The 26,344-nt window shown below is 35.3% G+C and overlaps 1 protein-coding gene across 1 annotated transcript in view; it reads right to left on the minus strand.

The window, feature by feature from the left end:
* The window catches only part of LOC126924711 (calexcitin-2), a 44,813-nt gene that overhangs the window by 17,400 nt on the left and 1,069 nt on the right, over positions 1-26,344 (minus strand). The window lies entirely within an intron of this gene.

Below are 26,344 nucleotides of genomic sequence, written 5' to 3' on the forward strand. Positions count from 1 at the left end.
TTTATTCAATCGTATTTCTTCATTCAGAAACAGATGGTGTAAAAAATACATCGGCCTCTGGGAGAAGCGTCATGAGTGAAACTCAAAAATGTAAATTTATAGTTATATAAAAATTATGGTTCCCTTGACGCGACGCGAGTAACAATAACGTAGGATATATATTTCTATCCCCCCTTGAATGTATATTTACGTTACGCGCAAGAGTGTTCATAAATATAAGAACAGTGATTTGGACTTAAACCGGAAAGAAGCAATTTCGTAAATAGGGCAAACATGCGTAGCTACCTGAAAATTTTTACTCGAAAAATTATAATCCTGAGCGGAGAACATGTCTCGAAATATACATATGATATACAAAGCATCCAGCAACACTGGAACCGGCGATATATCAGCACCAGCACTTCACTTCTTACGAAAATGTACGAAAATGGCTCGATGACTGGTTTGCCTCAAAAGAGCGACAGTTTTTTTAGCGTGGCATCCACCAATTGCCAGACAGGTGGGAAAAATGTATAGCTAGCTATGGGCAATACTTCGAATAAAATATTTTTGATCATTTTCATACAATAAACGCGTATTTTCTATACAAACATTCCGGTTTCATATTTACATACCTGGTAAATGAGAAGAGAGTGATAATTCTTAATGAAAAAAATATATCGAAGATATACCTACGAAAAATGTTTTCTTACACGAAGTTACAGCGATTAATTAAGGTGGAAAGTATCATTTCTTCGCGCGATGAAGCCTCGTTTACATAATCTATGCATGCTAATGACCATTTATATCGTAACATTTTCTTAATGTACGAAATGAATATCAACTACGATGAATTCATTACGCGCTATGAATTAGGAACATACATATTACAGTGGCATTCTTTATAGGTCGTTCGATGGAACAGGCTAGTACTTTTAATTTCCCGACAACGGCACCTAATTTAATGGCCTTAGATTTCTTTTTTACGAGGTCATCTGATAAAGAAAATTTATGCCGGGATCTTACCACAGAGGCTGATAACAGCCCAGCATGTTACTTTTGAATGAGCCAAAATAACAATGTAACATTAAATAAAGTGCAAGGCAATCACTCGTATCTCAGTAACAAGTGATTTCTAGGATTTTTTTAGCTAACGTGTTAAATAAAAATTAATGCTTTGCCACTGGAAAGTATATTTCACTTATAGGTCACTCACAACTGTAATCCTACAAATCTACCTTAATTCTAGCTCGCGTTATTAGCGACCACCTGATAGTTTCAATTACGTTACTACGTTATAGGATATCTAATTTTATCTTGTATTTTATACCCTATATAACGATGACTATCAATGATCTTTGTCGTCCAAGGCGAAAAATACAAATTTAAATAAAATGAACCATAGCGGTCATTTATGACTCAACGATACTTGTCGAGGGTTAGAGACGTAAGTTTATTTTCTACTCAAGATATAAAAAGACAGTATTATGATCGAAAATGAATGGGAAATTATCTTATTTTAAACCTGTTACGGAATACTTTACAATTTACAATTTACTTACTACTTACTACTTTACAATTTAACGACAAAATAATGCTTCAACGAGAAGGTTTGACTAAAGATTAGCTTCCCAACTTTTAAACAAGACAGTAACAAAGTTACAAAATTGAACTTTACGAGACACGCTCCTGGTAGGAAAAGGTAAATTACACGGCCCGGTTGATTGATCAGTTACAGGCTCGAGAGAACTGTTGATTTACAAACGATAATCGAGAAAGTCTAAAGCAAGATACTAATTAGCGAAACGCGTTTCGAACTCGTTGTCGTCGCTGGAAGAAATTAATTATCCAGAAATTAACCAGTCGGCGCTCGAGCGGAGTTTCGTTGCGCGCACCAAGTACGAGTGAAGAACGACCGCCTTATTTAATTATTTCGGCCGATTGCGTTTCGTCTTCGTCGCTCTGCAACCGATACACTTTCAATTTAAAGCTTGCAATCTAACTTTCCGAAAACTTACGTGTCAGCACCGCCAAAGATCCGTTGGCACGCAGATCGATTTAATTATTCATTCAAACCGTAGAAGGAAGCAGAAAAGTTTCGCGTCTTACGACCGTTGTATTCGATCTCGTGTTCCGATGGAATTTACTAATATCGATATTGCTCACAAAATAGAGAATTGTTTCCTTCGTTTGATCATTTACATTCGCATTTGCATGTGCAGTTCTTACGTTATATCATACGTAAATATCGTTATATCATTACGTAAATGATGATAATAAATAGTTTAATGTTCATTTTATAAGGAAATATAAGCGAAGCTTTCGCTTTCCCGCTAGAAAAGAATAAGCTCGCTTTCATCGCGAAGCTAAACTTGATTGAACAACCGTATCAAATTACATCGAACTACTCTTATAAAGTTTGTACGCCGCTGAGGTGACACGTTCGTTGCGCCGCTTTTAATTCTATGGTTTTCCAATTTTCTAATTTTCTTTCGTTCTTCCTTCCACGCTGAATATGTAGGTATTATCACTCAGCGGGTGCTATCTTTTGAAAATATTGAAAAAATGGAACTTCCACGGACCTGATACCTCCTTAATGAAGCAGATCTGCGCATCGAGTCCCACTGTATTCTTTCATCGATCTTATCGGTTGGTGCACACTCCTGTTTATCACGGCGATTGTAAACTTATCGAACTGTGTTACGATTAATACAATTTAACAATTTTATTTTGTTATATAAAAAAAAAATTTATATACCTTAGTACTTTTTCAAAAAAAAAAAAAAAAAAAAAAAAAAAAGGAAAAGATATATGGCACCCTTTGCTACTTGCAAGCTGTTTCCTTTGTATGGTAGACAGCTGTGGCAAAATCCACTGAATTCTGACAGAGTGCGCGCGTTTGTATGTTTAAAATCGATTTCCTCGAAAGGGAAGTTGAACACGAAAAAGATTCTATTCTACGCGTTCGATTTATTGGTGAACCATACACGAGAAAAAAGATGTTTTCATAGATAGAGCTCTTAATGTTATTTAAATTTCAAAGCAATCATGATCCAAGAATATTCACGTGAATTTCAGTAAGGATTGAGAAGAATAAAATTCCCTGTAAGGGGCGGAAAATCCATTGCGGCACGTAATCCACGCGTTCCCTTCTGACTATCAATTTCCCGGTAATTTATTCAATGGCACGTTTGCAAAATTGCATTATTGTTCATATTTGCGTCAAACGACACCATCGATCAATAAAAATTGGTAAAAATATTAGAAAGCTTGGCGTGTACTGTTTGAAATGGAACGCCGAATCCCTTGTACGACATAGCATCACTGGCGATTATTCGAATTCCAGTAAATTCCAATCTCACGTATATTTTATACCTTCTTTATTTGACCGATGGTCGTTGCTATTTGAACAGTGAACGATTAAACGAAAAACGATATCAAATTTTTCAGGTGAAATAATAAAATGTCAATAACTTTATGAACTATATTGTTACATTCTCGTAGTATAATATAAACAACTTTATAACACAAAAAATAAAAATCAATAGGTTGATTCTGGGCTAAATTTAAATGCTTACTTCTCTGGCGTATTGAATCGGCAAATGATGCGAATAATAAATAATCCTCGCTGTAAAATATTTCGATTTTATCCCTGGGGATCGCATTGTAAAGCATATTGTTCAAACGATTTGGATATTTAAAGGAAAAAATATCTTGAACATAAAAAATGTACTTGATCGAATATCCTAAAATAAAAACATTCGAAAGAAGTAAAAGGCTAAATGTTCCAAGTATTTATTCAGTTTCGGGGACGTTTTGTTAATCGTTTGAAATTATTATAACTTTTTATCCTACGATGCTATTTTAAGTTATATTTAAAACATGATAATAAAAAGTGCTCCTTAGACGGTACATTTTTAAATACGAATAAAAAGATCCTAAACATAGGAGGTCACAAATCAGTTCTGTCAAACCCAGTCCCGGGTATAATTCAAACAAAGTTTTAGTTCAAAGAAGCTATTTTTGAGAGCCAGTTTGCTCTTACCTTAAGCATTTATATAACTTTTCTGGAAATCTCTGTTAGACAGAAATGTTTAATATCTCACAGCTCAACCACTTCACCGCATTTTTCTCCTCAACGCTGTCAAATACAGTTTAAAGAAAGTCTAAGCCCTCGATTTCTAAAATAACGATAATAGTCTTTTTAACCTTGTTTACTTCTGATTTAGGCATCATGGACGTACGAAAATTCACTAGTTGTACGAATTTGTTGGTAGGTATCGCTAAAAAATTCCCGTCAAAGTTATTTTGTTAAAACTCTATCAAAAAAATGGTAATTACAGTATATGACACATGGAATATTTATTAATGCAAAATAAAATCAATACCGTCCCTATAGAGACGGGAAGCTTTTAACAACGTCGATTTACAAGCAAATAAGAATTACAAATAATCGAAACGAAACATGCTATATAAGAATAATACGATTAAATTTAATTTCAAGATACGATACTTTACGAAAATACAGGTACGATAGAAATGTTATTTTACTAGTTAGAATAGTATTTTGTTTCAAATAATAGAAACGAATAAAATCATTTACACAATGGAGCATTGCTATGGCTTTTACCCGAATGAGATTAGTTTGTGAACCAACATTCATACGACATCCTTTGTCTATGGTGTTACGTATCGTATCCCAAAAATACTTTAACCGACTGACTATGAAACGCACCTTGTCACGGTCCTAAACGACACAAATAGGAATTATGCTAAACCTAATTCTAAAGAAGTACACGCTCTTCCATCATTCCCTTATCTTCGTTTTAATTTTGCGCTAATCACTTATCTGGACATTGTACTTTCTTATCGATTATTATTCCGAAAGAGAGCTACAAGACAACGAACGTTCTAAGTCATTTAGCGATGATGGGGCAAGAACATATCCGAGATACAGATGCTATGCACGTGACTGACATAGTTGGTCGATCAGATTTGCAGGAAAATCTAGCGCGTGAACATTCTGCCGCGCAGATAATTATGCTAATCGCGATTATGGAGATAAAGCAGTCAGCGCCATTAATCACGATTCGCAGAGCCATGACACAGGCGAATTAGCCGGCGTCACAGAGGAAATAAAGGCGAGGAACCGTAAAATTTCTGTGAAATTTCTAAACAGAAACGCTTTGGTTAAGTACCTAGTTAAAAGTTGAGCACAAAAGCCTAGAGTTTCGAATTTCCCGGAATTATAACCATACGTTTGATTTGCATGAAATGTATATTACATTTAAACGTTTCCATCGTTTGAAGATTTAAAATTTAAAAGTGGCAGCAGAACATTCTACGTGGATCGTTTCGGTTCTCGGCTCGAGTTTGGCAAGTTTTATTCGAAGAAATTTCTACCATTTATCATTCGATACAAAAGTGACGAGTCTTTTCATCTTTCCATCCTTTGCAAAACTATCTGTTCTCTGTTAAAAAGAAAAAATTATCTCGAAAGTATTCAACGAACAGCACATACTCTATCTGGCAGCAAAAATGAGACAAGCGAATCTCTACCTCCAACCAGAGACAATGACGCGAGACATGTTTTATTGGCAGCATCGAAAGTTCTTTGGCAAAGCGGAAGTGTCATTGTTCGAACGCAACGCTCGAAATTAATTATTGGCGCTGTCACGGGTGTCTTGCTCGGGATGGTATCCTAACGGGAACAAGTTTCTAAGCTTCCGTTGTGCATTGAAATCCCAGGGAGGATTTCTAAGCAATTGAAACTATGCTGTAACGTCTGCTGACCAGGAATGGTCAGAACGTTGGTCTACATTGTGCATTGTTGCACAAACGAACCACGACTCTCGCAACAAACGGCGGTCTCTGCACTTAATGATCGATCGAGGTATATCTCAACGAGGTTCGACCGTTAAATTAGTCGGCAACCTTCAAAGAGTAACTGCCTTGTCCTTTGTACCTTCATTGACCCAGACCATGTCTCCGACACAATACGGGGACACTGTGGCGTTTCTCCAACCTTTAAGGCGTCCACCGCTACTTTGTTCGCACGTTCCAGAATAAAAACAACGATGCCAAGGTTCTTATAATTCGTCTGTCACTTTATGAAATAATTATCGACTTGTTGGCCGCTGCTAAATATCATTTTTTTTTCTTTCTCGGAATAAAAAGAATACTCTTAGTCGATATGGTCTGGTACATTTTTCTTTTTCATCATCCTATCACGTTCGTTAATTTTAATAGTCTTGGAGTCGCCTGGATCATATACGTCAAGGGAACGTCGTTTACGAGGAAGTTTATACGAAGAAAGAATAAAGATTACCGAAATCTTGAACACAAGCGTCTCATAAATCGATCACTGTTTGTTTTTGAGAAGCAAACATTACTAGCTTTCTTATTTCCAAGCTTTAATGCCGTGCTAAAACTCGTTTAAACGCGGTCGTTACGTATACCTCGAGATCTCTTCTTGTCAGATGCAAAGCGTACAATTTCCCCACGACCTCCGAACAATTCGCTCACGCGACAAAAAGGATGAATCTCCGCCGGTATTCTAACTCCTCGCTTCCGCGGCTCGCTTCTGTAATTACAGAGGCCTTTAGATGTTCTTGCAGTTAGTCTGCCCAGTGTGAAAAAGGCTATCATTTTGTCAGGGGCTGGTGTTAGAAATTATCGTAATTTCCTGAACGTTATTTAATTTCACGAATAACAAGAAATTGAAGTGTACGAAAACGCTATCGTAGAAATGGTTCTACCCCCCGAAAACAAGCCGTTTTATCCCAATAATATTATAAAGCGTCCCGATGGATTCTTCTTCTCAAATAATTTACAATAATAAGGATATAAGAATGCTCTGATTATGGTTGGAAATTTTTAATTAAATATTTCTCTGGTTGGGGAAACGCGAGAAAGCCAGGTGGAGATAGACGAAGAAATTGAAGATTGTTTGTGAAGAATATCTTGAAAGTTGAAAGAGTCATGCTAAAATGTGACGAAGTACGATTGATAAAGAAAAGTTGAAAAGACGGAGCACAAAGAATATCTTAATTAAGACTGGGAAAAATTGGAATGGTTTTTTTTTGTTTTGTAGAGATGATAAAGCGAAGATTAAGATTGATTATGCTAAAATGGTAAGTTCTCGAACAAATCTGTTAGTTTCCACGAACCATTAACTCTCCGGAGTTTTCTTGCAGAAGAAAATTACAATGCAAGGTTTTGATTGTGTACAGTGATCAGTGGACAGAGTGGATGATTTGCAAACATAAATTTTTTACTTAAAGTCACTCCTTTTTATAAAAATAACAGTTCGTTTACCCTTAATGTTCTAAAATACGTACACGTCTACCGATGGAACTTGAAGTTTAAAAAGATGTTCGTTCGAATCGTAACTTCCCCTAATCAGTTATCAGATTTGTCTACTATATTTTTTAACTTTTCCACCCTTTGTAGGTGAATCATTAACATCATTCTATATTCAGGGCTGAAAGCATTTTTAGTCAGAACGGTTTAAATCTGTTTTACCTTGTAAATTTCCCAGGCAGAAAAGTGTGTCAAAAGTTCGTAGCAAAATAATTTGTCGATAATCACATAGGAAAGCTAAACTTGAAGATCGATTTAAAACTTCTGCATAGAACTTTCATCCCTGCCGCTCTATTACGGGGAATAAAGATGCGTATGTTTGTCGTACAGCTTCGATATGAAATATTCATCGTAATAAACAAATTAAAATGAAAAAACGATCGGTCACTCGTGCTCGTGTCATAGGTTCTTTTATTTTTCTATTTCACTGTAGTTCGCAGTTTGCAACGTTCATCGATTTGATTGACCGTTTTTATTTGACCGATATTTTTTTCTACGCTCAGAACGACAGAGAAAATGTTGGTCAGTTCTACGACATCGCTTAAAAATGGACAACAATGTGATTTCGAATACCACTGCCGCAAACTACCTATTTTTATTCTCGTTTTTTAGATGCGCCAATGACAATACCGCATATGCATAAAACTGAATCTCCTGTTGTACAAATTTCCTGTTTCGAACGAGCATTCCGTTCATCAACATATAATCATAATCTAACAGTTTGTACATACGTACATGTAAATTGTACCCGTTTGATTGTGCAACAACTTTCCATTTCATGGACAAAGATTTCAATTGAGAGATGGAGCGCAACCATCAATTGAATAATTAAGAATACCACTTGTATACCTTTTTACGTTGCATTCATTCTGCAACCTACGTTTTCCTCTTTATTGTGGAGCTAGAGTGCAATAAAGATGCACGAAGCACGTTGCGCCATCTCTCGATTGCTTTTAATCTAATATTAGACAGGCTTAAGAGCTTCTTATCAATTCAATGTTCGTGATCGTTTGACATAGGAGTTACATAGATTGCATTACAATTGTACAGCATCTAACGAAGTTAATGTTATACTGTAACCTCCGTTATAACAATCAATTGTGCCTTGGCTCTGTTATTGAACGATGCTTTCAGAAACGCCACCAGAATCTTATTTTCCACGTCACTTTTGTTACTTTTAAAGGAGAGCGACGCCATGTTTGATGCTCGTTGAGACGAGTATTCGTCTTTTTACGATGTAGAATGACCGACGTAAAAAGAAATTGTAAAAGAAGTTAATTTTTAAGGGTGAATAGAATACAAAGTTCAGCGTTGCGCAAAAGAGAGATTACAAAGCAATCTTTGAAAAATATGTTCGGTAAAGATCGGTCAAATTTAGTTATATATTTAAACGAACCGCCGTTTAGCTCTTCGAATTGGATTTTAACATTTTAACAAAGATAACGTGTTAACGGATGATCGTGGTCTCTAACTCCGTTTACAATTTTACGAAAATTGAGAATTTTAACTTCGCCCCTACAACGTGAAAATTTCGTTAAATTGATTAGAGGACCAAATTTTGTCGAAAGCGAAAATGTCACATATTGAAGGAATTTAAAGTACTCGCGGAATTCGCGGCCTCTATTTCCACTCTGGCCATTACTTTGACATGATATTCCATCTTCGAATATCTATATTCAAAGGTCCCAAGATTTTCATACAAATTCTGTGTTAAATTCGTCTATTATCCTTTCAAAAGGTAGATGCTGCAATACTACAAATACTTTTACCGCCTTAAAGTAATTAATTTCATTATTTATAATATTCGACATTTTAACGAGACGTCTTTTACGTTATTAAAGCGATACGCGTTTTATAATATTCATAGTATTTCATTGAAAGCTGTGGCGGTCACATTTTTATTCAAAAAATTTATACAAGCAAATACCATAAACGATGAAAGGAATGTGTGTAGAAAGATTGGTTTCCATATAACCTGGATTCGCAACCTGAGAGTCACGATCCCCAAAGGGGTCGCAGAGCTTTTTCCAGGGGGTCGTCACGTGTATTTTTAGTCGTAATTATTTTTATACAAAATTGTATCCTTAAGATTTTCAATATGAAAAATTATTATATTCTACTACCGGTTATAACAGCGAATTTTCAAGAATATAAAATAATGGCACGAGCGTGGAAAAAAATATCAGGCTTATAAAAATTGACATGTCGATAAAATTAAAATGTCTCTTTCGAAATTCTAGCCTGAAGCATTTCTGACGCACTGGTTTCCAATTTTGCACAGAGGCGAAATTATTTCATGCATAACTGCGTTTGGTATATGAATCCCAAAAATCATGAAAATGGAACAGGATATTACCTTTCAATTCAAATACAATGTAAATGTAGAGTAAATGTAATGTGAAGTAGAACGTGTGTGACAAAGTTTAATATATTTAATATATTCTTAAATCAATGATATATAATTGCATTTCCCCGTGATAAGCTTTATATTTTTCCAAGAATTCTCAGCGTGTGCTTTCAAACCATGCTGATTTCACTACACGATTTTAATAAACTGGATCATGCGTGTAATAAACGAACTTTTATACGTTTATGTTATATAACGAAAAATAAACAAAATTGATTTCTCTCATAATTCCATTTAAAAGAAAAACACGGGCTGCGATATAGTTGGGTTCTGTGCTCGGTGAAAAATAGATTATATTAAAGAAAAGTAATTTTTTCGCAATATTTTATCTTCCTCGGAATAATATTATTTTGCTTAATAATTCACAAATGGAATTGACAAATATAACGCAGAAAATTTGTGTTATACGCGAAGATCGTATTTATTCCGTCATTTCATGGAAATTTTGAAACCTCTAATTATCAAAAAAAAAGTTGATATAGTTGGGTTCTGTGCTCGGTGAAAAATAGATTATATTAAAGAAAAGTAATTTTTTCGCAATATTTTATCTTCCTCGGAATAATATTATTTTGCTTAATAATTCACAAATGGAATTGACAAATATAACGCAGAAAATTTGTGTTATACGCGAAGATCGTATTTATTCCGTCATTTCATGGAAATTTTGAAACCTCTAATTATCAAAAAAAAAAAACGCAATTTATTTTCCTTTAATTCAAAGTATTTTATTTCGCTTTTATTTTTGTTGGCAAACAAGTAAAATCGCCAAAGCAAGTCAAATATTTAGAATTAAACGTTTCATATTCAAATCAATAGAGAGCAGACGCTGTTAGATTGCGACCAAGCGATAGCAAGTTGATGAAAATTTGTTTATGCTTGTTTACCCGAATTCATTGGCTTCTGCGTTCCATAGCCTAGTTTTTCTCGCTAAATTTTCATAACCAATAATAAAAGGATAAAACGACACGTAAAATAACTATAAAATATATGGCCAAAATATATGACGTAATACGTTGGGAGAACTCAACAGATGAAAATGGGGTTCGCAAACACGCCTCCTAAAATGCTTCACAAAAATTTTATAGATACTCCTACAACACTTTCTTTATGTTCGTAAAACGTAGACATGATTTATGTACGATGATGCTTGGTCACATTTTCCTGGCATTAGGTATTGGGAACGCTTAATATCATCAAAAGTAATGCACTACAAGCTCTTATATGTAGCTGTATAAAATATTAACTATTCATACTTTTTTATACGATTTAAGAACCTTTTCAAATTTATCTTCGTGTTGTATTATATTAAAATCAGAATGATTTGAACTGCTCGCCATTTACATGATACAACATAGGTATGGGAGACGAAAGTGCTGAAAGCAACGCGGAAACCTGTTGATACAACTGTTATCTCGGTTAAACTTCTAAAATGCTATTGAAACTTCCACTTTATACGAAAAAAAAAAAAAAAAAAACAGCGAGGGTAATTACGTTTAATGGTTGAATGCGATTCGGCTACAATTATTGTTTTCCACCTTAGGGGCTTGAACAGTTTCATTAAACCATGACTTCGTTTAGAGCGGAATGGCATGATTTTATCCTGATCTAGTCGCTTGCCTTATATTTGTTTAACAGTCTACGAGGTATATTTAAATTTTTAACTCCGTTTTGGGAAAATACTTTTTTTTTTAGAAATGTTTCGTGTTACGAAAGAAATTATTTTATCTTACAGTGAAACAGATATTACAAGAAATTCTCACATTTTCCAAAAAATCGAAAACTAATCTGAGTAATCCAATAAAACGTCCGCCGTTGAAATATCGTATATACGCGATACGATAATTGCCGGCATAATTAGACATAATTGTTTTAAAACCAGACAGTCCGGATAACATCGTGGAGAAATTAATCAGCTTGTACATACGTCGTTAATTAGCGAAATTAAGCGTATCCGGTATATCGAGGACCGCGGCTAGGATAAACCTCGATATTGTGCTGTATTTTAAATAGGTCCAAGAATTTTGATGGCCGCCCGTGCATTTATTACACGTTGGCTTGCTTTATCGATCGTGGTGTTTAATTATTTTTAACTACGATGTGCGCCAAGTCATTAATGCAGTATAAACTTTTCACCGTCGCTGGCTATCTGAAACCGTGAAGTGTGAAACATCGATACCGTTCAGATCTCTCTTTCTCCCTCTTAACAACGTGAACCGTTGTTGTTGCGTTAAAAGAGATAATAAAATTGAGAAATCGGAAAACGTTCATCCCTTGTTCCATTTATTTCACGCACTTTATCTTGATAAAATAAGTCTATCTTTGTGGCATATATACCGCGATATTTTATCGATGATCTATCTAAATGCTATGAGCAAAGTGTTGCTTAATGCCCATAAAGTGCCGCTTAAAAGGTGTCGTTATGGTAAAAGTGTACATAATACACAGAAAGGAATTTTCAATTTTTATGGTAAAAGCTTATAAAACCAGGGCATCCGCGAAAAGCCATTGTGAATTTCACATCTACCGGTCATTATTCATTTGTACCAAAATGGACTGTATCGAGTACGTTCTACCATCTTCGTAAATTTTATTTGTATTAATCTCTGCGGTTTATAATTTAATCAACTCGTTCAAAAATGCTTTTCAAAAAGTGCCAATTATTTTAATTTTGGATTTTTAATTAGATTACCAAATATATCGATTAAAAGAATTCCTTCTTCCATTTCTTTTCCCTTTCCTTTATGTGGACTTTTTGTTTGTTAAATAACATTTAATGATAATCAATTAAGTATTTATCCGAAGTAATACTTTTATTTTACTAAATCTCAAATACATATACGCATAATGCTTGATATGATTAAGCAGAATTCAATGTGATTAATAATTAACGACTACGATTATAAAATAATTTGTGGAATGAATGATGCTTGTGATCATTGGATAATTAATAGCCATGATTACGAGGTAATAGAATTCATTCAAATAGATACAGCTATCGAACACAATTGATTCGATAACTACAAAATGCCAACCGTGAAATCATACAAATCACAGGGAAGCTGTGTGAACTAACAATGCCAAAATTCGAATTCCCTGAACGCTTCTTAGAGCTGAAGATTTGCGGAGTTTGATTAGTTCAGATCAAATAACATCATCGGCTATTAGCTTGCCCCCGTCATTTGCTCCAATATTACTTGTATCAAGAATATTGTATCGAATCCTCGAAAAAGTACCTCGACAAGCGTAATCACAGAACGATTCACAACTGTCTCTAAAGGTAAAAATCCTACAAACACATATCACGACGCAATTAACGTCGTTTCATCAGCCAGATCCTCAAATTGTCATTTCACTGGCAAACGTATTTGGCGAAGTCGCTGCGTTCTAATTCCGTTTTGGAACGTGCTAAACAGGAAGCAAGCCTTCGTTAGTTACAGCAATTAATGGAATTGACTGGACACGAACTCTGAGAAACAGGTTATTTGTGTCATTGCACGTAGCATTAGAGAAAATGATAAACCGGACAGGTTTCGATAACATGGAAATTATTAATGAAATTCCGTTTGGATTATTTCGGTCAAACATTTGTAATTCCATGTCGGAAGTATGTCGGATGAAGCGTAATTACAGTTGAAGTTTCGCTTTTCTCTGTCAATCGATAATAATCGGTAAAGAAACGTTGAATTTAAAGATAATAAATAACGTTATGGTGAAGTACATGATAGCACGACGCATAAGGTATGACAATAAGCAATGATAACGTTATCTCGTATAATGCAACGTTACATATAGTAAGCGTAGCACAAACTGTTAGCCTTAGAAGCTGATCCTACTACATTTAGTAGAAAAATTATTGCTAAATGTATCAAACAAATAGATCTCTCTATGTAAAGGTGAAACTCAATTTTCATGAAAAGAAATTGTTTTATATAGGAAGGAATATAAAAGTTTAATAATGTAACTACCATACAGAAATAACGTTACAGAGAGATTCTGTGGAAGTTGAAATCGTTCTTTCTCCGCTGACAGAAGCTTATTTTCTCTGTGGGAAAGCTGACGATCAATCATTGTTTTTCAATACCTAAATTACATTCACCACAAGTGACTGATGGTATTTATCTAGTATGGTGGCTTATATGCATCCCCTAGATAAAGGGGTATAATGGAACACGTGTTGCGCTCGCTGCTTCTATCTTATCGAGCTGAATAAAGTACAAGCAAGCTGTTAACGTATTTTAAAGAACCAGATGAATTGCCTGCCGCGTGATCTTCGAGATACATATGTCACGAATAAATGAACGATGATATAGTCGTATATAAAAAATATTATTACTTCAAATAAAGACGTACCTGATTTGAAGAACGTGGTTCTGCAGCTTAATAACGGCGAATAAAAAAAAGTTAAAAGTAAAAGGAAGTGTTTCTTTTTCGGTAGGATGCAAGTTGAAGAAAATAATTTCTGAAGTTGTTGATGCAGGGTAATGGAAAATCGTCGAAAGTTTTCAACTTAAAGTTCATAGATTTCGATATTGAGGAGATTTAGGAAAGTTTGTAGAGCAAAGTGAAAGTGATAAAGCGCAGGTTAGCAACCCGGCAAGGAGTTACTTCGAGGTCATCGATACTTTAGAAAATGACTCGGCAACTTTTTCCTTTTTTAACTGAAAAAAAAATTTGCCCCGGGTACATTCAACGTAGAATTTTAAGATTAAAGACGATCTTGCGAATCATCGATAATTAAGAATTTTATCCATAAAATATATTTTAATCTACGCTGAACCTTTCTATTGAAAACTTGCGGAATTTTATGAATTCTAGTTTGCCTAGGAAATTTTACATAATCGCGTAACAATAGCGCATTGTTGTTTTATTTTCTAGCCAAAGCTACGATGAAATTTGTAATCTTATTCCGAGTCAATTTATTTGCCAAATTTAATATATTATAAACGATATATCTATAGATATATGTATAGGTGAATACATTCATCTCGTCATTTTCATCATAATAAACGTGAAACCTTATGAATTTCTGTATTATACGTCATTTCCCGGTGAAATCAGTTCTATAACTCACGCTGCCATACATGCGTATGTGCATAATTAATACAAATCTATATAATAGCCCTTCTATTTTAAAAAATGCATATAATAATTTAGTTTCGAAATTGAAACGAGAATACACATACATAGGTACAGCGATAGTGACGTGTTACCGTGGTTTTGCATATTAGTTCATTTAGGTATATAATTATTAATTATTGCAGATAATTGAATGTAATTGATGACAATTGACTGAGTAAATGCGAGTTGCAGTTTTGATCTAACTGGGAGGAGACGTGTATATTGAAAGATGAAAACCGGATCGATTGAATATCCATTAGAGAATCCGAAAAAAGAGGAAGGGAAAAGATGAGACTGTAATTTGATTAAAATACAATTTCTTTGTTTGCAGGTATTCTTCGTGTTCTATCCTTCTTTTTTAATTTAATAAAGAAACTAAAGAATATTTTTATAAAATTATATCGCATTTTTTGATAAAATTGTCGTTTCATGTTATTCACGCGTTTTATGATTCGGTGCATTTATAGGTCAATTTGAAATATTCTGCATCATAACATGGGAAGAAGTACGAAATATAAAGATAGCTAAAATCAACTGAGACCTCTTCGTTGTTTTAGGCTGCAGAAAATGAAATTCTCGCTTTCTTTTAAAATAAAACTTTTTTTTACGAACTACGAAAAACGTCATCGTGAATTTACAACGAATAAATTTTCTCAATCGGTAAAACTCCTCTGAAACGTATATACGTAAATATTGGATCTCCTACAAAATTAGAATATTAGCAGACTAATATTATAGGCATCGAATTTTGCCCCATCGATGTTCATTTACGAAGGAGCTTACTAACCAAATTAAATCGCACAAATATTACTATCGTTGGTTACTAAACAATTGCCAATTTTCACCACCGATATCGTCGTCAGATGTACTAAATGCACAAACACATTGAAATGGCAAAGAAGAATGCGCTACGAAAGGGCAAGCGCTTCGCCGCGTAATCCCGATACAATTAACTTCGTTCAACTTCGTAGCAACCGAGTTCGAAACAAAAGTAGCAATCGCACGAAGCAACTGCAAGCAGCGATATTCGCACGAGAACGGCCGTCCTCCTTAAGGACATCGTCTGACAATGAGAGGAGAAAAACGGGCCATTGAAAAAATTGGCAAAAAAGATAACGCAATTACGTTCTTCCCTTGCAGTTCACTGGAATCCTGCGTCGTCTCGCTAATCACAAGTCGACGAGTTTCGCTGTTTAGAAACGGCTACGCTGTAACGACCAGCCAGGGTCCCATTCAGTGAGCACTCTATTCCCTTTGGCCATTTATATTCAGTCAAAGGTTTCCGTATATACCTGGACCTATGATGAAATTTCAATACGGCGCGAATTGCAAACCGGGGTAGATACTAAATTAAAGTAAATTAACAGACGAGATGACTATGGAATGAAAATTAATTTGATAGATAAGCCTTAATCACGATTAGTTTAACACGATATTAGCTATGACGCGTTTACACGATTCACTATGTATAAACATGATTCATGATTTTATAAATACAGGGTGATAAACGACCAAAATGGAACCGTACAAATTTTCTCGCATTACTTCTTTTACTACTTCCGCGGTTTATTCCACGTTGCTCCCCTTCCAGTTAACGCATTCACAAACATAGCTGTTATAGTTTCGCGGAAATAGAATTGAAAAGGGAGACATATTGTTGCCCATATTATCCAATATTAATAGCATCGGCTGTCGCCACGCGTGTAAAGAACGAGTTCCAACCAAGATTTCTCAAGTAGCTTGCATCTGTTAGAAAACTTGGAGAGCAAACCGTCGGTAATTTATGGGGGATACAAACGGTTCGATCTCTTGCTGGCTTTGTAATATATCACGTAGAACGCAAAGGATGCTACCACTCGGTGTCAGGTGTAGCAGATTTCACCACTGTCGCAAAATGTTGGTTGTAGCGTTTGTTGTTTGTTGTTTGTTGTCCGATACACGTCTAAAGTTTTTATAATGGTTTCTCTCTCTTTCTCTCTCTCTCTCTCTCTCTCTCTGGCGATTCTCACGCTTCTGAAACTTTTGTTGAAACTTTTTAAAATCCAAACATTTTTAGTGGACGCATTATCATTTATGTAGATCTTCTGTCTATGACGCGTACGCATCTTTCGACACGATTCTATCGTCCAGCTAAAACCTCTTATTAATAATCGATCCTCGTAACGTTAAATTGTGGCAAAAGAATGTGACCAGAGGTTACAGATAAAAATGTCGGGCATTTTTTAAAGCGAAGAACACCCCGCCGAAGGAATCTCTATTTAAAAAATTACCCGGTCTAGATTTAAAGAGCGAACTTTCACAACTTTCGCGGCAAGATTTATGAAACTTCGAGACTTCTTCCAAAACGCTTCGGTACGTGAAGACGCTCGGTTACGAAATTGCTCATGCGTTAGAATTTAGCTAGCTAGCTAGTTCCGTGGTGAGATAATATTCGAAATCACTTTTGAACCGTCCCTGCAGCCAAAATTCTTTCGCGTTTGTAACTTCTTGGATTATAATTGATTTCCATTTATTAATACGCGTCAAATAAGCACGAATTTTCGGTTTCTTCTGTCGCTGGCGACAACCGATTTTTCCAACATTCTTCAATTATTTTCGGTCGAATAATTATATTTAAAGTATGCGAGCTATTTTTATCATTTCAAAGAAACTCGCTTTTGTGCAGTAAACGTAGTACATTAATTTGTTCTTAATGAAATTTCTATTCAAATTGCGATTAAATTAACAACTAGAAGTTCGATAGAAGCAATAGGATGGAAATTATGGTGGAATATTCGAAGTATCAGATCGATGATAATTAGAGACATCGTATGTTACAGATATCGATCTACGCTAATGAAATATTCTCTAGTTTATGAATGAAATATCGTACACTAAGGAAGTTTCGTAAGGAAGTTTCTTACCGATACATCGAAATCATTAAAAATTGTCATGAGTTTAAATTTCATCTTGAGTTACGCGATGGAATCTAAATCGAAGCCAATATTTTCTCGTTAATTGAGAAAAGAAATAATCACGTTATATCGGCCAAGGTTTATTTACACCGAGTCCTTCATTGTAATCCAACATTTATGGCGATCAGGCCATCCGTCTTACCGAGATATATCCTCGAGGGCAGATCTGGCCTTCCCGCGGATAAATCATCCCGGAGGCATCGGGACAGATGTCTCGTCACGTCGTGTCGACCTACCCACCGCAACTCACACGAGGAAGAAAAGCAATCGGTTACACTACCGGACAATCGGTTTTAGTGTATCAGAAGTTAATGTGCAATAACGATGATATGATTATCAGGGTAGCCTAATAAAAACGTGGAATAGAATTTCTTCCAGTCTTTTACGGTCTAAGATATTTATCTCCTTTTTTTTTTTGGTTCATAATTCGGAAATATTTGAATTCTAGACGTGAGAATTGGCTTTCGAATTATGGCAAATAAGCGGTACGATAATTTAAGTAATGTGATGGTTAACGTGACAAAATGTACGAAAGAGGCGAAGATACAGAAGATGGCAAAAGGAAAATTTTCAAACAGTTAAGTAAATAAAAGTTTATGAAATAGTAAAAAGGAAAATTAAGATAAAGCCTTTAAACGTGTTAAGCGCAACAATCTACCTACCACGACACCTAATTTAATATCCAGCTTCTCGAGTCGGAATCGTATCAGGCAGTCACGGCTCGAACGAACTTTTCCTGGATATTTTCCCGTTAACCTCGCCTATTCTGGTCGGTCCAATAGTCAATTAACAAAATGTTCACTCGAATCTCTCGGGCCTCGCCTCTCAAATGAACCCTTAATTGTATATTTGTACGTGCAATCAGTGTGTAGTTCAACTGATCGTAGCAGCTAAACGACACTCTGCCAGGCTGTAATCGCCGTTTCGGCAAATTGAAGGAAACTTTAGCCATCCTGGTTATAGCCACCTTCGCAGGTGGACTCGAATTTCCATTCGAAACAGGCGAAAAAAAACTGCTCTTGACTTTCATGGCGTGTACTACCGTGGAATTGATCTCGTTGTAAATTCGCAAAACGGATAACATTGTATGAAGAGAACAGGGAGTATCATCAAAGTCAGTTTTATTAGGAAAATGGAATATTAATACTTTAATCTACCGATAAAGAAAGAAGATTCGGTGAATTTAACGGTACCGTCAATGATATCAAGTTCATTGGGAATAAAAGAATTATTTTACATTATTATAATCCATTTTAGTTAAATTTTAGTTAGATCCAGCCTTGTTATCGATACTGTAACGTAAACTTACACCAATCAGAAATAGTAGAGGCAGGTAAAATGAGGTCATTCCTTGTTTCGTTGCAGTGAAGGATGACCTGATACGACATAGATATTTCTGTTCTGCAACCCTTTGTGATCTGATAGTTCTGTAATTGCAGTTGTCGTCGATAAAATCCACTATACGCTGTAAACTTATTATCCCTGATTTTCAAATGATTAAAATTCTAATATTAATTATTAATATCAAATTTCTAATTGCCTTGTCGCGTATGCAAATGTTAAAGTCGAAGTATACGTTTAATTTAAAACGAGAACAATTCGACCCTTAAATTGCTGTATTTTCTTTTGATATAACATACGTTCGTAACAATCATACACATACGTGCGTTAACAAAGGGGTAGAAAAGGTAACGGTAATGTCCTCTTCTTAATTTGGATTTCTAGAGAATAGTTGTTACTCGGACCAAGGTACACAGAGCTCCAAATATTTTATACTTACCATCGGTGTTCCGCTTTCCAACATTGCTCTTACATTATTTATTCGCGATCTTCACGAAGGAACCAAAAACCTGTTCAAGCTGGGAACATGCTTTATCACTTTAAATACTTCGTCGATGTTGATATATGGCATAAAACCAATCTCTTCCGAAAGGGTTAACGATTTCACTATCGTTCCAGACTAACGCTTAATTTTTGAAACTCGGGCGCAGAAGCTCGATCAAATTGCGTTGCTTACTCGAGAGTACATTTCGCACAATTCGTTGCATAAACCTCCTTCGGCTATCGTAACACTTTGCAATTCACAGCTACATTCGATCCAGTCGAAAACCAGAATGAAATTCATACGTAGTTACGAACGAGACAACTGTTTAGTCTTCTCCGTAGAACGCGTGAAAACTTCGACGCGTATAGTTAGCGAATCGTGTCAATTTTGAACGAGCAACGTTATATCGGCTCATGCTGATCCTCGGTAGTTGTAGAGAACGTCTGAACATTAGCGTCACACGTCGCTCTCTCTTTCCCTTCTCTCACTTAAATTCTATGGATTCTATCGTCCCGAGTTAATTGAACGACACTGTGTGTATCGTTTAACTAAACCAGATACAACGGAACAATTGTTAGAACGTATACAAGGAATGATCGCGTGAAATTTTCCGCAGTCTGCTCGGGAAAACTCAACAGATACAAGTTTTATAATTAAAACGGAGGAATAGCTGCATCTTACTTCAACCATATATTTGTAATTTGAATTTGATGATTTATTAAATTTAAATTTATTCAATTGTACGATTAAATTATGTCGTTGTATAATATCGGATAATTACGCCAAGATAATTAAGCAAGTTGACGTTCGTAAAATATTGTAGATATCTCGAAGTTTTAATAAAAATAAAAAGAAAATAAAAGAAATAAGAATTTTAGTAAAATGTTAGAACGAAGAAATTTACAAAAGTCTCGGATCTTATCTTGTCTGAATCCTCAAAGTACAGCGGATTCGAAACTTCATGGGAAAGAAAATACGTCTGGAAGGTACTTTAGCATATCGTCGAACATACAAATCGCTGGTCGTATAGAAACCGCGCCATTTGAAAGTTATCCGATTATGTACTCAAAGTCTTACTTTTAGTAAGTATTTAACAATGATCATCGGCAAGTAGGAATAATCGCCATAAAACGGAAGAAGTTGCTCACTAAGAAGGACCTTTGCATTCTCGTGGCACAGTAATGTCATTAATAGGATTTTTAAAATAAGAAGACGGAGAACAGAGGAGGCATTTTTAAAAACCGCAGCAAATATAGGGTTTCGTATAAGAATACTTCTTGTACTTGTTCTCAATCTTTCCGCAATTGTTAGCTGAAGAAAAGATGAAAACCTATTAAGTATTATATTAATCTTTCCGCGCAAAGAGATGGCTAATATTAAAATTATAAATCCACTTGTAAAAAAACAGATGTAAATTATGAGTTTACCATCTTCTTTCTGACAAATATATTTTTTGTATTTTCATTCAATATTGTGATTGAATTCCAGACTGTTCTGGAATATGATACACTCGGGTATCGATATTCTCGTTCCCCCACGTTATGTTTTCCGAGTCATCGATAAAACAGCAGTATCCGAAGTTTAATTTTTCAAAATTATTTCCATTTAACAGCGTTCAGCAATTACGCGCAGAATACCTATTACAAGAATAATATTTTAATAAAAATTTATTTCAAACGTTTTTTATTTCAACAAGCAACGATTTACTAATACTTTTTGCAATTATTTTCACAATTAATCCTCGGAGAAATTGATTTTCTTTCAGACAAATAATTCGAATATTAAATGAGTGAAGTAAACGAAACTGTGGAAAGGGAGTAAATATTTCACCTACTCGATATGTCTGTTACAAAAGAGATTTAACATAGCGACGCATAGTATAATACGAAAGTAATTAACGTAACACTTTTAACACAATTGAAGCGACAGCGTTACATACAGCTACTACAGAATGCCATGGTCCCTTTCGAATTTCGAGCATGTTTGCGTAAAACGATTGCTTCGTTTCACTGGATCATTATTTCCGCCACCAATTCGCATTTATGTACACGGAATGAGCTGTACCTGTGACGATCGTAAAAATCGCAGGAATTCGAATATCATTACCAGATAATATTAGTCACGTTTATCTACAGAGTTAAATGCAGTATGTAATGGACAAAAGAAAGTTTAGAATATTAATGACTTTTTTTATCACTTTGGTAATAGCCGTCTGTTCCGCAATATATCGCTCTTGTCAGATGTAATACCATTTTATAAAATTACATCGGTTTCCGTACGTGTGCATTTATTGCATCATGTTCATGGAATCATTTTTTACTTTATTTTATTACTCTTTCGTATCATCTTTTCCGGAGACACCGAGTAAAATATATATTATGTGTATAATCCAGAGAATACACCGTATCGTGTCTTCTACTATAAGAGAAAAAAACGTGTTTAAATAATGGTCTAACAAATTTAGATAACAATGTTCAGGTAATAGAGTATTCTATTCATAATGAAGTATTACGTCGTGGGAAAAGGTGTCCAGCTTGTAATATACAAAGACACGCTTCGTTCTAGATACTCTTATGCATGTTACACACGTTAGAAAGTAGTCTATTAATTAACGAAACAATATTGCGTAATCGTCGTTCCTCTAACAATAAGTATGAATAAATAAACGAACAGATTTTAAAAGTGATTCATTAAATTGAAAAATATGTATGATCTGCAATGTGGACATTGAGAGATATTGATGAAACTGCAAGATTTGGGATCCAAAGTGTATATTTAGGATGCAAATTTACTTTACAGAATAGAATCAACAACTCGAGTTGATATTACTCGCGGACGAGGATTAAAATATGAAAGATATCGAAATAATAATTGCAAAATTATAGATGTTTTTATATTGTTAGCTGTTTAGCGTAGATGCGAGTTTCCGTTTTGTCACGTCAAGAATGTCGACCCTTTCTACTCGAAGTATACATCGAGCTCGTATTCCACTTCCAGGAAGGTGTAACTCGAATTAAATTCGTCCCACATCGAAATAATATATTGGAAAAAACTTCGAGTAACTTGCTACAAAATTTCCTTCTCTACGACCTACTTCGCTCGATTCAAATTCTGCTTCCGCTGGAAGAAGAGATGGATGATAATAGAAATTCTGATCTTTTAAGACCCACCACGGTATGTCTTTTCAAACTCAAAAGAGACGAGCCACGCAGCGAATATCAAGAAATTTCTGTGATCGAAAACAAGAACCTAACACCAATTCCACTTTCATTTTTCAGAACGAACCGCAACATCGACGTTGCGCCAAACGGATTCGAAACGAGCGGCAACTACACGCCACGGGAATATCGCGATTTGCTGCTGTGAAACGTTGAAAGATTACAAAAATCACGTGAGATCGCCGGAAAAATTCTCGAAATTCGCACGCTAACCAAAGGGATACTGCCTTTAATTTCGCCACTCGGATAGATTTTCCATTCGCGGAAAAAATTTCTCGGTTGTATGTCGGGCAGAGTTGATTTACAGCGGCCGAGGTTTCTCCGATGGTCGACTGTTCCACGGACCGGAGCAATTCTGTCGGTTGGTGCCGCGGGGGACTCCGCGTTGTGCTCACACTTTGCCGCCGAATTTCACTTTTTATTCGCTGCAGCCAGACGCAAATGCATCCGGGGAGTTAAATTATTATTTTGCAACGGAAGTCGGGGAATAAACCCCACTGTACCTAAGCCACGCGCTCAATGAAACTTGGAAAAGCTGCAGAACGATGGAAGGGGTGGAAACAAAGAACGCAGCGCATGACGTCCAACCATCGGCCATTTATACCTTCGCGATATTGTGCATCGTGGCGAGGAGAACGGGGCAGAGCCAGCAGAAAAAAGCGGGGAGAAAGAATTAAGTAAGATTAAATTGATAAGCTGCATAACAGACAACGTCAAAGTGGCGTTCCCTTATCGAACTTTTATATCTCGGCCAAGATTATCGTCACGGAGATCGACCATGTTACTTTCGTGTTCGCCAAGTGTACGACACGATAAATATGCGAGCGAGATGCGATTTCGTTAGTAATTTTAGAAAATTTTAACAGAATATTTGCATGATCGCGATAAAAGCTGCTGAAATAATATAATTATCCGTTGTCCGAAATATTTGTGTAGATTTGTTTAAAATGACTATAGACACGAAATATAATGACGATTAAATTAATGAAATTTTAGTAGTGGGAATATTTATATTTCCTGTTTGGGCATTGCGATGAATCAGTTTAATTAAATCTGTTATCCGATTGTTAAACGTCATTATCGTTTTATCGAAATTATATTAGAAATTACGTGAATTAATTCTACGTTTATATCGATCACAGTTTTAACGACTTGCGCGAAAAATAAAGTATCAGTTTGTACGTACATCGTGCTTATCGAACTGTCATGTGTTTTATTGGATAACGGATAACGCGAATTAAAATTACTACGGCCGTATCAAAAAATATGGAAAAATTGAAAATAACGTATTTACTATATTATCTACGATATATTCTTCTTATCTTTCTAGGCCGCTTCTATAAGAAAGCTCTATAACGTAAGCATAATTATGATCAGCCGGAGATACAGCAGTACGTACACTTTGGCCTAAGAGCAGTTTAGCGTACGAATTTACGATTATTTTTCATTCTAAATATTCATATTTTACGATGACCCCGTTTCTACAAAGATTTTACGTGCTTTTGTTAAAATCAAAAGAATATTCGAATCAGCTATTTTTCTCATAGAGTGCCTATAGTTTTACTAAAATTAACAAGAATACTTCCGCTTCGCCATCTTCGCTCTTTATTAAATGTCACGGGAACGTGCACCCTTGCGTTACATAAATTTATGCGCTATTTAAAATAACTATATCATCATCCGCATAAACGAGATGTCCAATATTTTGAAAGTTGCGTTACGTAAGCTAGATGCTTCTAAAAAATGAAACTTTGATATTATATATTTACTTTTCATATTTAGTATTTTATACTTTATCCAGTTCATGAATTCAGCCTAATCTCCAATTATCTTCAGTGATATGCACAACTTTATTAAAACTAAACATGAAATTTTGCTAATAATAAATATGTTAATTCGATGCTGTCCTATTTCCCTTATTTCTTTTTTTTTTTTTTTCGTTGAAGCTACTTTCTCAACTATTAGATTGTTACTACCTGACTGGAATTCACTATGACGCTTCAATCTTGTTACTTCAGCACCTTTTTCTTCGGTTAAACGTCGCAGGAAAATGCATCTTTCCATATTATAAATTTCTAACGTCATTAACACAACGCTTCTAATAGAAAATTCTAATAATCTATTTTTAATAAATACCAAGCAAATATCTTTTTGATAATAGGAGAAAATTATAGCTTCGGTAAAAATGAATAGCGCAACTGTCTCATCACTGAACGTCGTAGAAAATTGTATCTCTTTGATCCACTACTGCGACGTAACTGGATAATACACATCTCGTAATAGAATATCGCTGTTTGATATTTATTGACAATCATGCTTTAATAAGTGCGATTGCAAAAACGCGTCCCATTGTTCTCCGTTCATTATTATCCACACGCACGATAGTACCGTATCATTGAACGTAATAGAAACAACATTTATTGAAAAACTGGAAATGGATTCTCGCTGAGATATTGCAAGAAAATATTGCCATCGATGGCGATCGATAGTTTGATAAAGTCAATAAATTTTGAATATCAAACGTTTCGTTTATATTTTATATAAAATAAACGCGTTTAACAATTTTCCAAAACGAATATAAAATTTATACATGGACAATAAATGGTTAACTATTAAGTTGTAGTATACGATGTTCGAGACTTTAAATGGCCCATAAGTTGTCAAATAAATGCGAAAGCCTTTCCAGTTAAATGAAAGTTTCAGCTTAAATTTCAAGATTCAGCTTCTCGTTCGTAAGAATAAAATTTATTCAAGGGGAAGAAAGGAAGATATAAAACACGGCAAAATTAATCGTCTCAGAAACCCTGGACTAACGAACGTTCTCATCTTGACGACTGTAATTCTTCGATTTAAAGAAAGACAGTGAAGCTAATCGACTGTGCAGTCGTTGGAAAACCGGTGAAACTAAATCTGATAATCAGAAAATCAACGCTTCGTTTACCACGATAACTTCGAATAGAACGAGGCTTCCCCGATGACCGGAAAAGAATCACCGGAAGCGATCGCTGTGTTCATTGCGGCGCAACTCCGGCAAAGACGACCGTTAGCTCGAAGTATGCAGAATTTTCAAACGCGTTAGCTTGCTCCAATATTTCGCCGCCCAAAGACAACTTTCGAACTGGAGTATTTGCCATAATTGAAGGTTCGAAATGGCAAAGCCGATAAGTGACTTTGGTGGTTTCAGGTGTTCGAGTAACGTCATATGCGTGGAAGGTCGAAAGGATCGCAAAATTTTTGACAAAATATGGAAGTTACGTGGCTGTCCAGAAGCTTAAAAGCCTTCAGCGACGATAGCGAATTTTCGTGTTCCCGAACAAAGTTTAGAATCGTCTAATTTTATCGTTACGTCGATATCGTCAAATGCCACCGATTCGTTTAATTTCAATAAATTTTTGTATCAAGAAACTAGGCTTCTTGAATTTAAAATTCCTTCGATTCGTCCAAAAGACTTTTTCCTCAAAGTAGGTACATCAGGATTTTT

The sequence above is a fragment of the Bombus affinis genome, chromosome 15 (genome assembly GCF_024516045.1).
Source record: "Bombus affinis isolate iyBomAffi1 chromosome 15, iyBomAffi1.2, whole genome shotgun sequence".
Lineage (NCBI taxonomy): Eukaryota > Metazoa > Arthropoda > Insecta > Hymenoptera > Apidae > Bombus > Bombus affinis.